A 6,000-nucleotide genomic window follows, 5' to 3' on the forward strand; every position below is an offset into this window, starting at 1 on the left:
AGGCCGACTGTGCCGTACCTATTGCCATCACAACCATAGGGCATGGGGCAAATATGTAGCAGTATTTGAGAGAATTATGAACACCTTGAGACATGAATCGACGGGATTTTCTCCAGAGGAAATCCTGTTGGATGACAGAAGTAAAAGTTTAGTGGAAGAGATAATCAAATTCCCTCCACGGATTGACATTAGTATTGGTGTGAAAAAAGATCGTTTGCGAGAAGTAATGAAGCTTAAAGCCGATGCTCGCATACGTCGTCATGACGCTAAAGCGCGTTTTGCTAAGTTTGCGATCGGAGACTTAGTACTTGTAAAAGCTCATGAGAAATCGAGCGAGATAGACAATGAAATCTCTAAATTTAAGTTTGTTTATAATGGACCATATAAAGTCATTGGTATACCTCACACAAATGCTTATTGCTTAGAGTATCCAAGCTCTGGAAAGCTATTAGGTATACGAAATATAATAGATTTGAAATTGTACCAACCTAGGATCGATTAATACCACACAATGGGTAATTTGTACAATATGTAAATATAGAGTGTAAGATTTAAGGTTTGCTAGATTGCCATGCTTTTGACTGACCAAGAGGACATTAAAGAAGTTGTAATTAATAAGTAATTAATTTTGACTAAATGATTTAAGAGAGAGTGATTATTTATCAATTGAAGAATCCAAGCTGCTAATTTAAGTTTTCAGCTGAGTCACAGTAGATTAAGCAACGTAAATATGATTTTGTAACTAGCTGTAAGATTTCATGAATATGTGTTTTACTAGTCATTGCCGATGTACTTAGACGCTGTTTTAAGTTTCAGGCTAGTACATGCGTGTGATGATGGACAGTGTTGAGTTATCCACTGTGATAATATTAAGGGACTCCTTGAGATTACTCGGGAGTGAGTTTTACCGAAAGAATTCAGTGAAACGGACGTTCTGGAAATGCCGTTACAAGGGCGAGAGAGATCAAGCGTGCCGCACAGGCGGGCGCAACAATACTGGCGAGGCGGTGCCGCTGTCGGCTCTTGTGCCGCTGTCGGCATTCTTTGTACTTGCGAGTACGGAAGGCGGAATAGTTTTTCTTCCCGGACAGCTGATGTGAAAGAATTCTACTGTCAATATTTATGTTTTTTTCGATCTGATGTGTGTTATTTTCTTGTTTAGCGTTTAATGGACTCCCATGACGAGAATATTAATTATGAAAGGGTTATGTAAAAATGTGTATTCTATGTAATTAATTATTAATTTGCGTATTTTGATCTACCTGTTTTTATGACCATGTACTCTGATTAATTTTGTAAATAGTATTCCATTTCTTGATACTGTTAGGAATTTTGACGATTTTGGAATAGCTAAACCATTTTCTATATCTTCTATGAATTTTAATATGTTGTCAACCTGTTTTATTTTGTGCAAGATGACAGAGTGGAATAAGATTAGGAGTGTCTCCACTCAGTTATTATGGTCTAAAAATTGATTTATGGTTAATTAGACGAATGCTAAATTTTGTTGATGTTTTGAGCATATGCATTTCCGCTGTTTCTTTTTTGGGACATTTTCTGAGTCTGTTTACGTTACACGAACATCCTCAGACAATGTGGGGCACGTGTAACGCCGGAAATGCATATCCTCCTATTTCCATCTATTGTACTATTATTTTTTTCCTTGTTTTGTTACCTCAAGATATGACGTTTCTGTCTCTTTATATATTGTAATTGTTTTACTGTTTGTATATATATATTTATGCACTCATGTCGATGTATAATTGGTTTGTTTCGTAAATATCATTTGTATTTTTACGCTGGGTCTTGCCTAGGGAAAACTGCTATCGAACGATTACATCGATAGGTCGTGTGAAGAATCAATGTGTGTAGGATCTTTGGGAGTATTAACTCTGCCGCGTGGGGCGCGGGCAGGGGGAGTCTGGCTGGAGTAGCGAGTGGAGCAGGTGTGTTGTGTGACGCTCCCGCGAGTTGCCGCGCTTTCGGGGTTTGGCAGTATGTAATTGCGCTCGACTCGCGATGATAGTTTCTGACATGGTGTCGCGGACGGGAAGCATTAGCTGGCGCACATCAAGAGCCCGTTTCGCCTGGTGACCGTGTCGAGAAGAAGGCGCGCCAACATCCAGCTTCTGCAACAGCGACGGCCGACAATGAGTGGCTGTCGCCACCTCCTCGATCGACGGCTTCAAACCTTCAATCAACCAACAAGGAAGACTAAAAGCACGTAAAGTTTCAGAACTGTATGGCAGACCTCAGCTTTTCAAATTGTTCCATTTGCCTCGCAAAATTACAGCAACTTAGCATGAACCTTTGTTGCTCATTGTCCCAATTGCATTGCCAAGCAGGGTCCCTTCCTTTTCCGAAATGAACCCGAGTGTCGTTGAAATTCAAACGCCAGCATAATTCCATTTCACTGCTTTAATTTCAAAGTTCAATTCAAGCATTAGCTGGCTACAATAGTTAGATTACACAAGCACAAATTAAGAGTGCGAGTTTTGTTACCGTATTTTAGCTTACCTGTGACTGCAGCTCAGCTTGGTACGTACTAAATTTTACTATTGTTAATTGTTCAGAATCGTTTAATTCAAGTTCAAAGTTAAATCTCTTCTTTCTAAATTGCGTAGATTCAAGTAGCTTTAGAAATGATTGTTGAGGTAGTCCAAGACTAACTGTATTTCGATGTGCTTCAGAAAGAAAGCTCACTATTAACTTCAGTCACTAAATTAACTTTCGATTTTCCGTTTTCATTAATTCTTTTGCTAAATTAAGTGTAGCGAAACTTATTACTTCTGACAAACTTTCAGTTTTCACACTACACGTGTCAACCTTCAGTTGCCACGCTTCTAGTGCTAATTATATGTGTAATAACCTTTCCTTTTCAGTTATTATAGTAATTGTCCATAGGACTGGCGACCGTAATTTCCCCCAAATCTCAAATATCTAATTACCGCTAGTTGATTGTTGACGTAACGGCCGCACATTTACTTTCTTTATTAACTTTATCCCTATTTCAAAATTAATTTCCACCAGTTTCACTTGCATTTTTCCTTTCATTTAGATGTAACCCTTTCCTCCCTCTTTACCGACAGGTTAACTTCGGTGACGATTGCTTTTCCAAAATTCCCATTAGGTACACGCGGTTTCATTTTTCACTGTCATTAAGGTCGATAAGTGAGGGGGAGGTTACAATGTCCAGCATGCGTTTCAGTAGGACACGTTCTAGTACCTTTCCCAGCGTCGGCAGTAAACTTATGGGTCTGTAGCTGTCAGGGTGTGAGAGATCCTTGCTCGGTTTTGGTATTGGCACTATTCTGGCAATCTTCCATGCCTCTGGGAAGTATCCAGTCCTGATGTAGCTGTTCACTATCTGGGTGAGAAGCACGATAGGCTTTCTCGGTAGGTGTTTCAATTCCATATTGCTGATTCTATCTGTTCCAGGTGAGGTGTGTTTGCTATACATGATAATCCTCCGAATTTCCTCCAGCGTTGTCGGCCGGGGCATAATGTTAGTCGGGGCGTCCCGAATAGCTTCCCATTCCGCCGCTGTGTCCTCCTCTGCACGGTGGAATGCATCATCTCCATCCTCCGTGGGGGGGCGCGGTCATCTCTTGTTATTATGTATCCGCAAACAGCTCCGCCTGCGCCAGTGAGTCATACAAGAGGCCATGGGGTACTCGAATTGCCCTTTTGGGGGCTGTTGCTGTCTGAGACTTTTAACTATAGGCCATTCATCTTTGGTGCGTAATAGAAAGTTGTCCATTCGGAGTTCCCATGTGTGTTGCTTCCAGTCCTGAACCTTCCGCCGGAGTTCTCGGGTAAGTCTGTGAGTCTCCCGTCTATCATCCGGATGGCGGTAACGGACCCATCGTTTCCGAAATACGATTGCGCCTTGTCTTAAGTTCCTGCAGTGGTGGTGGAAACTCGTCATAATTGACATCTGGTTGCAGGCGCTCCGTGAGTGCTCGTTGTTTCGCACTGTTAATCTTCTTCGTGAGTACTGCGACTGCCACATCAATCGCTTCTCTGGTAGTAACAACCTGGGTTGGTCGCACATTGTTGTTGAGGTACGTTTGGAACTGCTGCCAGTCGTAAGTTCTTGTCGTCGGCAGTGGGAGTTGCAAAGTAGCCATCTCTATGAGTCCTAACACCGGTCTGTTTTCCGACGAAAGATCATCCAACGTCCGCAGATGGAGATTCGGGTTGATGTTCTTGATTATGGCGATGTCTAGAACATCAGGTTCTTGTGTCTGGACGTAAGGTATCCTCGTCAGTTCCCGTGGACCATGGACGGAAACATGTAAATTCTCAGCCAGTGCAAACAACATATGTCCTTTTGGGTTAGTCTTACGGGAATTCCAGGGAACATGTTTACTATTAAGATCCCCTCCAAGGAGGATCTTGTCGTAACCCTCTGTAACGGCGTAAAGATCTTCTGCGTGGAGAGGCTTCTTTGGGCTAAGGTAAGCCGCAATACAGGTAACGTTTCCGAGCGTCGTGTGGATTGTTGCTGCCGTGGCCTCTAAAGTCTGGAGTTGGGGTAAACGTTCTTGGTGGTGACGAATGCATTTTTTGATCATAACTGCGGTCTCTCCACCCCGTTGGTCCCGTCCGTCCGTCCGGTAGATGTGCATGTTCCTCAAGCGGAGGTTGGTTGACTCGCGGAGATGTGTTTCGGAGACAAATGCTATGTCTATCATGTGCCGATGTAAGAAGTCCGTGAATTCTATTTTCTTCAGTTTCAGGCCTTTGGCATTCCAAATGCAGAAGTTAAGATTCCTCGTGTGATGCCGTCTATCCATTTAGGGTGTTTGAAAAGCTGTCAGTACGCTTTCTACAAGCGAGACGATAGACGTCAGCTTCTGATGGAGGGCGGTGAGTAGTTGAAGAGTATCTGTTAACGCTGGTGTAAAGGTGGTCGACCAGGCAGATGATGTCTCCGCTGGTGTTGGCGTCGGTGGATGGGCATTTATTGCTTCGGAGTAAGAGCGCTGTTGTTTTGTCTGTCGTAGAGTCACTCTGGGTGCCGGTTGTGGTCGAGAGGCGATTGTTTCCACAGGGAGAGGTGCCGCTTGTTGTTGGGTGGCCGGAATCGCTGCCATGGCCGAGTTCTTCACAATTATAGGCCGTTGTGGGGTCGACTTCTTTGGTGTCCTTCTAGTATATTTCCATAGGAGTTCTTGAAATTTGGGGCAGCCACGGAAGGTCGCTGGATGTTCTTGTTCAAAATTGGCGCACTTTGGGGGCGCCGTCCTAGGATGGGTACAATTCGATGATTTGTGGGAGCCACCGCAGCGGACGCAGCGGGCTGGCATGCTGCAGTAGTTCGCTGTATGCTCGAAACGTTGGCAATGTCGGCACTGGACTGGTCCTTCTTTACTAGTATAGGTTTCTATTATCACTCGTGTGTAGAGCAGGTATTTGACATCATGTATCTTGTCGCTGTCTTTTCCAGATGGGAGGGTGACTCGGTACACAGGTTGCGGTATCAGTTGTATCGTCTTCTCGTCGCGTTCCTTAATTTAGTAGACTTGTAGCGCTTTGAAGCCTTTTTCCTTGAGGGCATAGTAAAGTTGTTCTTCGGTAACTTCCGCCGGAAGGCGTTTGACAACTACTTTCAGTTCTCTGTCGTCTGGTGCTTGATGCGTAAAATAGGAGAAGCTGTGGTTCGTGAAGAATTTTATTGCACGTCTTTGGTCTTCGAAGGACTCAAAGTGGTATTTGATGCGGTCCTTTTGGTATACGGCTTTAAGGTTGCCCACTAGAAGTCCGTTGAGCGTTTCATTGAGGTGAACGTAATCCTTGGTGTAGTTAATAGTGACTGGGAGCACTTTGCGAAGCACATTCTTGTCTCTGTCCACGGCTTCTGCGGCATTAGAAGTTTGTGCCTGTGACTTGTTGGTGGGTGATGGAGGCGCAGCGTGAGGCGTCAGTGGGGCGAATCGGTTCGCCGTGGGGATGGTCTCTGTTCGTCTTTTAGCCGGGTTGGCTAGGTACTTGGCT

Source organism: Schistocerca piceifrons, chromosome 2, assembly GCF_021461385.2.
Source record: "Schistocerca piceifrons isolate TAMUIC-IGC-003096 chromosome 2, iqSchPice1.1, whole genome shotgun sequence".
NCBI lineage: Eukaryota > Metazoa > Arthropoda > Insecta > Orthoptera > Acrididae > Schistocerca > Schistocerca piceifrons.